The following is a 12228-nucleotide window of genomic DNA, read 5'->3' as shown; positions in this document are numbered from 1 at the left end:
CCATAGGGAACCTTGGGGCGATGGCATAGAACACACCTCAGCACTATCCCACCTCCAAAGCAGAGATGCTCAGAATCTCCTGTCATTGACTGAAGGCTGTCCCCAGGGACATTAACTCCCTGACACTTGTCTCCCTCACACTCAGGCAAAGGGAAAGCTCTTGGAGACAGTCATATATATCTGTAATAGGACACCAACTTGCCCAAAATGCTAGTGCCTCCCAGGAGTGGGTGGGGCATTGATAGTATCTGCCACTAGGCAAGTCAGGAAGTTTCCACTTTATTGCTTGTATCACGACTGAAGAAGGAGCTACTAGAGTTGTCCACTGATAGATCATTAAAATAATATTTGATGGAAGATCACTAAGGGATTTGCGGCAGAAAGCTGAGAAGAATGTCAAAGAACGGAGTGACACATTAGCATGCAAATTACTTCCAGTCTCCTTTGCACATTTATTTGGACAAAATCATTATATATATCAATTAAAGATACATATAATTAAAGATATGATTTTTTAAATGGGGATAAGTAGGAATATGGGATAGTCATCAGTATGAAGTATTTATCACCGAATACATGAACCAAGAATTTAAAAGGCCAATAATATTTTACTTTACATTGGATACTTTTGAAAATATGTAGCATATTGGGCGCCTGGGTGGCTCAGTTGGTTAAGCGACTGCCTTCAGCTCAGGTCATGATCCCAGGGTCCTGGGATCGAGTCCCGCATCGGGCTCCCTGCTCAGCGGGAAGCCTGCTTCTCCCTCTCCCACTCCCCCTGCTTGTGTTCCCTCTCTCGCTGTGTCTCTCTCTGTCAAATAAATAAAAAATCTTAAAAAAAAAAAGAAAATATGTAGCATATTTACTTGTTTTTAACACAGAGCCTTATGGGCACTGCAGATTTTTAAATTTCTAACTTCAATTTATGTAAGTATTTTTGTTCTGGAAAATAAGATATTGTGATCAACACAAATGGAGAATTTGCAATGTAAACATAGGTTTAAAGAGAAAAAAGAATGATGTATAAGGTCCTGCTGTTAATAAAGTACTTGTTCTTTTTTTTCTTAATGGTTGAATTTATTTTTATTTAGTTTTAAAGAGATATTTTTTTTTTTTAAGATTTTATTTATTCATTTGTCAGAGAGAGAGAAAGCAAGCACAAGCAGGGGGAGCGGCAGGCAGAGGGAGAAGCAGGCTCCCCGCTGAGCAGGGAGCCCAATGCGAGGCTCGATCCCAGGACCCTGGGATCATGACCCGAACCAAAGGCAAAGATGCTTAACTGACTGAGCCACCCAGGTGTCCCTAATGGTTGAATTTAGATTTCACTGGATAAGGGTAAAGAGTGATATGGTTGTTTTATTTTAAATTGTAAGAATTTGTAAAACCCAGGAAAAAACATCCTTTGCAATTCCATACACGTACAATGAAAACTTTCGTAAGTCACTCTAAAATTCTTTTAGGAAGCATATGAACTAACCTCTATATCCAAATCCCACACTTCCAGGAAAGAGGGTCTGATGGCCCCGTGTGGGTCAGATATCTCCCCCTGGTGGAATCCACTGTGGCCAGTGAGGTGGGGTCACAACCCTTGCTGTGCACTCAGCAGGGGCCACAAGGGGTTGGGAAGTACGTGATCTATTGATGAATGAAATCAGAGAAGCGGGTGGTACGTTAAAAAAGTTTGACTACCTAACGAAGGTTTTTATTCAATATGAAAGTGTTTTTTTATACATAGAACCCTAGTGAACTGATTTTTCTGCTTAATCCATTCTTTAAAAAAAAAAAAATTTTTTTTTTTTTGAAGGAATGGACTGCGGCCACTCAGAAATATATTGGCACCAACCCTCTGAAAAAAATCTCTGAGGCACACTGATTGTCAGAGACAATCAAGGACGCTGGATGTGCAGCGAGCCCCCACCACCTCCGTCTCCACTTAGGTTGAGAAGCAGGTCAGCTCTTTGTTCACAGAGGGAAACACTCAGAACATGAAGTATCACATAAACCTCCCTCATGTAATAAATTTCCATCCTTCTTCCAGGCAGTGGTCCAATGTGTATTTTAGATTCCTTCTTGAGCATCTGTCAGCGTCTCTACCTCTTATTTCATAAGCCAACCTATATTTTGCTCTTATATTTTTAATCAGGTTGAGTAATGCAGCTACCAGTCTAGGACAAAATTGGATTGATTTGCTGTGACTATGAATAACACAACAGGGGATAAAAAGGAAACATGTACAGACAGTGTGTCTCCGGAGAGGTTCACAAGATTCTCTGAGGCACATTGGGCTCCAATTCAGTGTTTCCCAGAATTTCAGACATTTTTGTACTCTCTTCATGAATTTTGTTATATCCACTTACTACCTGCGCTTAAAAAAAAAAAAAAACTGTATTGAGATATAATCCACCTATTTAAAGTGTACAATTCCGTATTTTTAGTATATGCACAGAGCTGTGCAACCATCACCATAATCTAATTTTAGAACATTTTCATCCCCCACAGAAGAAAGCCCATATCCATTAGCAGTAGCTAATGTCACCCCATCCCAGTCAACCCACACACCTACTCCCCAGCCCTAAAGAACCATTAATCTACTTTATGCCTCTATGGATTTGCCTATTCTGACTTTTCATATAAATGAAATCATAAAATTTGTGACTGGCTGTTTTCAAGGTTCATCCATGCTGTAGCATGAATTAGTACTTCAGTCCTTTTTATGGTCAAATAATATTTATTTAATTTATATATACCACTGTATTAGTCAGAGTTCCCCAGAGAAATAGAACCGACAGAATATGTATATATATATAGAAAGAGAGAGAGAGAGAAAGAGAGCAAGATTTATTTCTAAGGGATTGGCTCATGTTCGTGGAGGCTTGGTGAGTCCAAAATCTGATGGAGTAGGCTGACAGTCTAGAGATCCAGGGAAGAGTTGGAGTTTGAATCCAAAGGCAGTCTGCTGGCAGCATTCCTTCTTACTCAGGGCAAGTCAATCATTTGTCTTATTTAGGCTTTCAACTGATTGGATGAGGCCCACCTACATTTTGGGGGGTAAACTGCTTTACTCAGAATCCACCAATTTATTTTTTTTTAAGATTTTATTTATTTATTTGTCAGAGAGAGAGAGAGAGCAAGCAGGAGCCCCACGCGGGACTCGATCCTAGGACCCTGGAATCATGACCTGAGCCTAAGGCAGACGTGCAACCACCAACTGAGTCACCCAGGTGTCCCCACCAATTTAAATGTTAATTGCATCCAGGGGCACCTGGGTGGCTCAGTCAGTTGAGTGCCTGACTCTTGGTTTCAGCTCAGGTCATCCCGGGGTCCCAGGATCAAGCCCTGCATCAGGCTCCAGGCTAAGCACAGAGTCTGCTTGTCCCTTTCCTCTGATCCTCCCCTTGCTTTCTCTGTCTCCCTAAAATAAATAAATAAATAAATAAATAAATAAATAAATAAATAAATAAAATCTTTTAAAATAAAAAAAAAAGAAATAAAAAATAAATGTTAATTGCTTCCCAAAACCTACACAGAAACATCCATAATAATGTTTGACCAAATATCTGGGCACCATATCCCAGCCATGTTGATATATCAAATTAACCATCGTAACTACGTTTTATTTATGTATGCACCAGGTGATGGGAAGTTTGTTTTGTTTCCACTTTTTGTCATGTACAAATGTTTGTGTGGACATATGTTTTCATTTATCTAGCAGTGAAATCGCCGGGTTAAGTGGCAACTCCATGCTTAACATTTTGAGGAACTGACAAACTGTTTCCCAAAATAGTTGCACCATTTTACATCCCCACCAGCAATGTATGAGAGTTCCAATTTCTCCATAAGTTTGCTAATACTTGTTATTATCTTTTTTATTATAACGATCCTAATAGGTGTGAAGTGGTATCTCATTTCCATTTCCCTCATGACTGATGATATCAAGTCTCTTTTCATATATTTATTGATTGGCCTTTTGCGTATCTTCTTAGGAGAAACAACTATTCAGATTCTTTGCCCATTTGTTAATCGGCTTATTCCTCTTTTTATTATTAAGTTGTAAGAGTTCTTTAATAGATTCAGAATACAGGTCCTAGGGTGCCTGGGTGGCTCAGTCGTTAAGCGTCTGCCTTCGGCTTGGGTCATGATCCCGGGGTCCTGGGATCGAGCCCCACATCGGGCTCCCTGCTCAGCGGGAAGCCTGCTTCTCCCTCTCCCCCTCCCTCTGCTTGTGTTCCTGCTCTCGCTATCTCTCTCTGTCAAATAAATAAATAAAATCTTAAAAAAAAAAAAAAGAACACAGGTCCTATATCTGATAGATAATTTGCAAATATGTTTTCCCATTCTGTGGGTTATTTTTTCATTTTCTTGATGGTATCACTTGTAGCACAGAAGTTTTTACTTTTGATGAAATCCCATTTATTCATTTTCCCCTTTGTTGCTTATTCTCTTGGCTTCATATCTAAGAAGAGACTGCCTAACTCAAGGTCTCAAATCTACTTTTATGTTTTCTTCCAAGAGTTTTATAGTTTTAGCTCATATATCTGTATCTAATTTTGAGTTAATTTTAATTTTTGCATGTGGTGTAAGGAAGAGATCCAACTTCATTCTTTTGCATGTGGCTGTCTGGTCAACCCAAAGCTGAACTTACACATTTATTTACTTAATTTTGCCTTAAATCAACTAATCTTTTTATGTAAACAAATTATTTTAAAAGAACATGCTATAGCACTACTGTAAGTGAAAAGCAATTATAATTTGTCATAAAAAGAGAAGAACATAAGTATAAATACTCAGAAAACAAACGTACAAAAATACTAAGAAAAAAATAATAAAAAATTTTGAAAACCCTATAAAATTTTAGAGATCCAGATGACTACTGAAGCTCTCCTTTCTCATGAAAAGGGGGGGTGGTTAGCAAGTGTTCGGGAAGTAGTAGAGATACACTAACGCCAAACCGAGATATTCCCTGTAAGAAAGACTAATGAAAGGAATTAAAAAGGAAACACTTGGGGCATCTGGTGGCTCATTCGATTAAGCTTTCAGCTCAGGTCATGATCTCAGGGTCCTGGGATCAAGCCCCTCGTGGGATTCCCTGTTTAGTGGGGAGTCTGCTTCTCTCTCTCCCCTGGCCCCTCCCCACTGCTTGTGCTCTCTCACTCTCGTGCTCTCGCTCTCAAATAGATAAATAAAATCTTAAAAAAAAATTTTTTTAACACCAGTTAGAATGGCCAAAATGGACAGGGAAAGAAACAACAAATGTTGGAGAGGTTGTGGAGAAAGGGGAACCCTCTTACACTGTTGGTAGGAATGCAAGTTGGTACAGCCACTTTGGAAAACAGTGTGGAGGTTCCTCGAAAAATTAAAAATAGAGCTACCCTATGACCCAGCAATTGCACTCCTGGGTATTTACCCCAAAGACACAGATGTAGTGAAAAGAAGGGCCATATGCACCCCAAAGTTCATAGCAGCAATGTCCACAATAGCCAAACTGTGGAAAGAGTCGAGATGCCCTTCAACAGATGAATGGATAAAGACGATGTGGTCCATATGTACAATGGAATATTACTCAGTCATCAGAGAGGATGAATACCCAACTTTTACATCAACATGGATAGGACTGGAGGAGATTATGCTAAGTGAAATAAGTCAAGCAGAGAAAGTCAATTATCATATGGTTTCACTTATTTGTGGAACATAAGGAATAGCATGGAGGACATTAGGAGAAGTAAGGGAAAAATAAAGGGGGAGAAATCGGAGGAGGAGATGAACCATGAGAGACTATGGACTCTGAGAAACAAACTGAGGGTGTCAGAGGGGAGGGGGGTGGGGGGATGGGTTAGCCTGGTGATGGGTATTAAGGAGGGCACGTACTGCATGGAGCACTGGGTGTTATACAAAAACAATGAAGCGTGGATCACTACATCAAAAACTAATGGTATAATGTATGGTGACCAACATAACATAATAAAATTAAATTTAAAAAATAAATTAAAAAATAAAAAAGAGAAACAAACTGGAAAAAAAACTAATGATGTACTGTATGGTGACTAACATAATAAAAAAATATGTATTTTTTTTTAAAAGGAAATACTTGTCTCACTGAGTGATTTGGGGTGAATTAGGGCCTGCCTGTGAATGAATAGGTGACTGGATATTCCTGAGGCCCCCCAGCTTGGATCCCACCCGGTGGGAAGCGCTTCTCTGTATCACTAGCATCTACAGGAATGGAAAGAACGTGTGTTGGGGAGAGAGCTGGGATTTGAGCCCAGGCTCCTCACTTATTCCTGAATCTCAGCAAGTTACTCAGCCTGTCATACTCTGTTGCTAAACTGTAGATAATCTCTTCCTAAGGGCTGGTATGAGGATTCGATACTACGGTATGTGGAAGGCAGTCCAGCACAGGCTAGGCACACAGAAAAGTGAGCGCCCTCTTGGCATTCTTGCCACTTCCAGAAACACAGAGAACCCAGTACCCAAGCAGTGTGTCCCAAAATGTGGCTAGAATCCCCTGGAAGAGGAGCCACCCCCAAAGTCGGTGACTCCATTGCCCACAGTGTGGGGATCGCTCCCACGGACCTGCCTTGGGTCGCGTCACTTCTGCTCTGGCAGACTGGCCTGAGTGAATTTTCCCAGCTGAGTCTGAATCCAATCCATTCTTGAAGACACAACCTCTGACGACCCCCCTCTCAAGGTCATCGTAAGATTCGGGGAATTCGGTTTAATGAATGACAGGGGGAAAAAGCTAACAGCACGGAGAATCCAAACACACTTGCCCAAGTTCAACTTCCCCAATGACAGTAGCGGCTGCTGGGGTGTGCTGCATTCTCTGCCTCTTCCCAGCCTCTGGCAGCAGAAATGAGAGGCAACGACCATCCTAAGGTGGCGAGGGGAGGCGGGGCTGGAAGTCCCAAGGAAGAATAGCCAGCCTCTGAAAAGCCACAAGCTGATGCATGCCCTGAAGCGCCGCTGAGCCCCTCTGAGACAGCCAGGCACTGCGGGCTCCAGATGCTGAGGGGATGCGGGAACCCCAAGCGAGGACCCCTCTGCCCAGCTCGGGAGACCAACTGCCCGTCCTACCAGCACAGGAGACGCCCCAAGATGGGACATCGGGTCTGAGTTCAGGGGAAGGAGGGAGACAGAGTGGCTGGTGCGCTAATGGAGGAAAGGGAGCAGATGAGGGATGGGGGGCCGCGGGGGGCGGCGGGGGGCGGCTGGAGCACCAAGGTTCGTGGAGGGACGGAGGGTGGGCACGAGGAGGGAGAAGGCAGAACGGAAGCAGAACATTATAAACGTGGTGTTTTCTTTCAAAAACAAAACCAGTTAATTCCTTTGTCTGCCTTCGGGTCCTGCATTTCGGATTCCGGTTGGCAGGTGGAATCCTGACCGTAGCCCTCAGCCTACAGGGTGTCCGGGTTGGCCTTTGTGAATTAAGAAAGCTACTGACAGACCAGAGAAGCAGTTGGTGGAGCTACAGGGAATAGACAAATGCTAATCAGAGCCGTTTAAAACTGACTACACAAATCTGGGGGCCGAAAATATTCAGGAGAAAAACTCCTACCAGCTTGTCCTTCTGCAGTGGCTTCCCTGAGAATGTACACTCGCACCTGTCCACGAAGGGATCCGTACAGGATTGCCTGTGACAAGTCCCCTTGGCAGCGGGTGGCCTTTTAAAGTTTACCGCTCTCTTCTGTGCTGGGTAAACTTTAATCCCAAAACATTACATGCGGGGTGGCCATGGTATGGTGTTTAGAGAGGGGGAGAAAGCCAGGTGAAAGGACAGGAGGTCTGGACTTTCCTTTACACGTTCCAGGAAAAAAGGGGGGTCACGGGGGAGATATGGGAACAGGTAAAATCAGATCAACAGCTGCTGGTGCCACGTCCGATGTATGTGGACCCCATTTCTTAATTCTTTTCTCTCAGTCAAAGCTGGGCAATCGGTACATGAGAGTTGTTATCCTGTTCTCTCTACTTGTGGGTGTATTTGAAAATTTCCATAATAATCTTATTAAGATTTGTTTATTTTAGAGAGAGAAAGAGAGTGTGCACACGCCTGAGTGGGGGGGATGGGCAGAGGGAGAGAGAATCTTCAAGCAGACCCCCTGCTGAGCTGGGAGCCCCATGCAGGGCTAAATCTCACGACCCTGAGATCATGACCTGAGCCGAAACCAAGAGTCAGATGTTTAACCAGGCACCCTGAACCAAGCATCCCTGAAAATTTCCATAATAATTTTTAAATTACCTGACTATCATGAAGCTGGATATACCCAATTGTATTAAAAATGTATTTAAGAGTCATTTGTTACTCCTAAAGTATTTCAAGTCCAAATTATTTTGTTCAACAGAAGACCCTTAAAACTTTATCCTCTCTTCTTAGCCAAAGAAAATTAATAAACTGATTACTCTGGTACATTCTCTGTTCGAAGCAATGAGTTAAGAGATCATTTTATCTGTAACACCTTAGAGCAGAGAACCAGAAAGTGGAGCAGGGAGGGGTGGGGTAGAATGTGGAAGGTTCAGGAAGAATGTGGAAGTCAGGCTGAATTGTTTGGGTTTTATAAGTTTGCAAGAATAAATTTGATGTTCTAAATGGTAAGATGATATAACAACATGGCAGGTTTTTTAAAGGAAGAAAAAAGACACCCATCATAATCCCACCGCTTTCTGCTGACACCTTCCAGACTTCAACCTGAGGTAGACATAATTTACCTGGCAGCAATCAGCATCTTTGCCTTTTGAACATTATGCTAAGTGTGTTCCAATGATTCAATACAGCCTTCATAATTGGAATTTTAATGAGGGCCTACAATTCTACTTTTTAAACAATTTTTCTACTGTCAAATAATTTAGATTGTCTTCAGGTTCGGTGTTTGGTTTTGTTGTTGCTTTGGCTAATTCTAGAGATAATGTATGAAAAACATTTAGCATCGTGCCTGGCATATAATCCTTGTGAGAGTTAATTTTAGGTGTCAGCTAAAATTGTAGCTTATTTCTGGGTAAGAGATTAACATTTGATTCAGTAGTCTAAGTGAAGAGATCTGCCCTCACCAATGTGGATGGGCATCTCCCAATCCACTGAAGGCCCAACTAGAACAAAAAGGCAAAGGAGGGAGGAATTCTCTCCTTTTCTTCTTGAACTGGGGTATATGTCTTCTCCTGCTCCCAGACATCTGAGCTCCTGGCACCTGGACTTTTGAACTCCAGGACTGACACCAGCGGCCCTCGGGGTCCCAGGCCTTCAGCCTCACCCTGAATTACACCACCGACTTCCCTCGTTCAGCGTGCAGACAGCGCGCTGGGGGATTGCTCAGCTTCCATAGCCGGGCGAGCCAGTTCCTAGAATAAATCTCCTCTTCTATCCTCTGATTGTCTATCTATCTATCATCTATCTATCTATCTATCTATCTATCTATCTATCTATCTATCTATCTTTCTATCTATCCTATTATTTCTATCTCTCTGGGGAACCCTGACTAATACAGTGCTCTATAAATATTTTCTATTATTGAGAATGTTATAGTAAATATCTTTATGAATGCAGTTTTTATAAAATAACTATTTTATAATAATAATAATCCATGTTCACTGTAAATAAAACAATCTGGAAAAATACAAAGAAAGTCAACCTGACCCCGTGCTAACATACATAGACATGTGCATGCACACACTTAGAGGTGTCCAAATATACACAATATGATATAAGAGGATTGTTATCTATGCTGTTACGTAAGTGGCTTATTTCCTTCAACAATATGCGGTGGAACTCCTTTCTCATTGGTATAATTGTCCCTGTCATTTTTAATGGCTGCATAATGTTCCACTGCTCTGACCACAGTTACCCTACCAAATCCTTATTGACCAATATTTAGACTGCTTCTCTTTTTCAGTTTTACAAAAATAAGTTTAAACAGCTCTCTTTGTTTCTGATTAGTTATTCATGATACATTCCTGGGAGTGGGATTCATGGGCCTTTATGTCACCAGATCATTTTACACAAGAGTAAAAATAGCTGGTGGGAGGGCATCCCTCTACTGAAAGAGAGTAAGCCAAGTTCTGTCCATCTTGGAGATGACAAGCCAGAAACACAACCCAACATCTGTTCCTCTCTCTCTCACACACACACATGCGATATTGATGAGAAGAAAAGCACCGTGCCCTCAGGCCAGCCTATAACCTTCAGAACAGCACTTGTCATGGGTCCCGTTGTTAATTAGGATCCTCACAAGCTAGTCTTGAGTATTTCATAATATGCTTTGGGCCATGTCAGTGGCAACTCTAAAGACCAGGAGGAAATTGGAAGTGAAAAAATAATTATTAGCAATAGACATTTATATTTCAAACAACAGTAACCATGGATAAGAGAACAACAAACCAGAAACTGAGAGCCTTGAGATCTTTACCTGTCTCCATACATCTCTGAATTTGATTTCTTTCTTCATTTTCTGAGCACCCAGATGCTGTGAGAAAAATAAGGATGCAAAGTTAGAACCCATGACTTGAATTTTCCAGACTGGCTCCAATTTTAAAGAATCACATAGTGTATAAAAACCAGAAATCTGTACATACTTGCATTTAAAAAATACGAAATATTACCTAAAGATGTTGAATTTTTATCCTCTTAGAGTCTTCTTCATATAAACTTTCACAACTTCTAATACAGTTTATAAGGTTTAGTGTGGCTCTTTGGTTCAGGACACACGGTCACTGTATCAGGGACAGTCTTGACCCTGGCACTTGTGGGTATGGGAGGATTGCGACCCTCCCTCACATGCAAAGGGCTTTGAAGAAGCAATTGCCTCTTTGGACTCAGAAGCCACCTTGCAGACAAACAAAAAGAGGAGACTCAAACATTTACTAAAGATAACAGCTCTCATTTGTAGAGTGTTGCCTGGCAAGTTCCAATCACATCAGGCCCCCACCGCAGCACTGATGAGATACAGTGGACAAATGACTTACCCCAAGTCACCCATCTTTGGGTGTATCACCATGCCTGTCTTACTCCAAAAGCTGGGTCCTTTCCTCAATGCACTAGTCTCAGATCATGTGCTAGGAAGGGGTTTGTGAAGAACCAGGAAGATGTTGCTCTCATATAAGGCAGCGAATGGTCTCCCCAGATCCTCTTGCTACTTCCCTCCAGCAGGCTGATCATCTCCTATCCCACCATTGTCCAAAGCAGAGGAACTCAACATCAAAATTAGGTTGCTTTTTTCTAAAGGGAGCTTTTAAAAAGAGCCAGTGCTCAGGCCCTACCCAAATCAATGGAATTGAAATATCTGGAGGGAGGGTCCCAAGTGTGTTTTATAAGCTCTTGGTGATGAGCAGCCGAGGGTTGTCCCAGAGCCAAACATGGTAGTTCTCTGCCCAGAATGCACAGGTTCTTAAAAGAAGTATTTCCCAGCTTCCGGCCCAGGCCAGTCAATCCGAATCTCTGAGTGTGGTTTTTTAGACAAGGTCACTCTACAGTTTAATGTAGGGTATTGTTAGAATTGCCATACTTTGTAAATCTGTTTGCATAAGTTGACTTGTGGGATATATTAGACCATTATTATACACTGATAATTAAGAAAAAAGACTCCCTGTGAGGAGCCCTGGATGGATTTCTAAAGTTCCCCAGAGGATGGCCATGGGCTGCCTGGTGGGGAGCTCCTGAATGTAGCATTCCGTTTCCTTCAGGGTAATAGAACACAGGAGGCCTCAGCGGTCCCAGGAGGAGTGAGGCACTGGTCAGAAGTTCCTATTGTCTAAAAATAAATTCCTCAAGGCACGGTGGAAAGCCATCTTACTTTGCAAAATCCATCAGGAGCCCAGGTCCTGGTGGGAAGCCCTGGCAAGGTGCCATGGGAGATACAAAGATAGTGGTCTAAATAGCACATACTGACAGGGCTTCATCCTCACTGCAGCCCTATGAAGAAGGTGCTGTTGACCCATTTTATAGATGAGAAAACGAAGTCATAGAAAGGTTAACGAACTTGCCAAAAATCATACCGCTGCTGAGTGGCAGAGTCGGGACTCGAACCCAGACAGTGACGCTCATCCCTGGGATCAGCTCAGTTACAGTCCAGTAGTGGTGAGGAGCCATGCGTCCAAATAAGGCCCCACCAAGATATAAAGCATGATAAATGTGGCATGATAGGTGCTGTAAGGGGGCTCGACGTGTATTGGGGGTAGATGAACTTCATCAGAATAAATCGGGGAAGCATTCAGCGAGGTGGGGGCACCGCAGCAGAGCCTTCAAAG

This window comes from Mirounga leonina, unplaced genomic scaffold (genome assembly GCF_011800145.1).
Source record: "Mirounga leonina isolate KUSES-001 unplaced genomic scaffold, KU_Mleo_1.0 Mir_127, whole genome shotgun sequence".
Taxonomy (NCBI): domain Eukaryota; kingdom Metazoa; phylum Chordata; class Mammalia; order Carnivora; family Phocidae; genus Mirounga; species Mirounga leonina.
Note: the sequence above shows the minus strand (reverse complement) of the source record.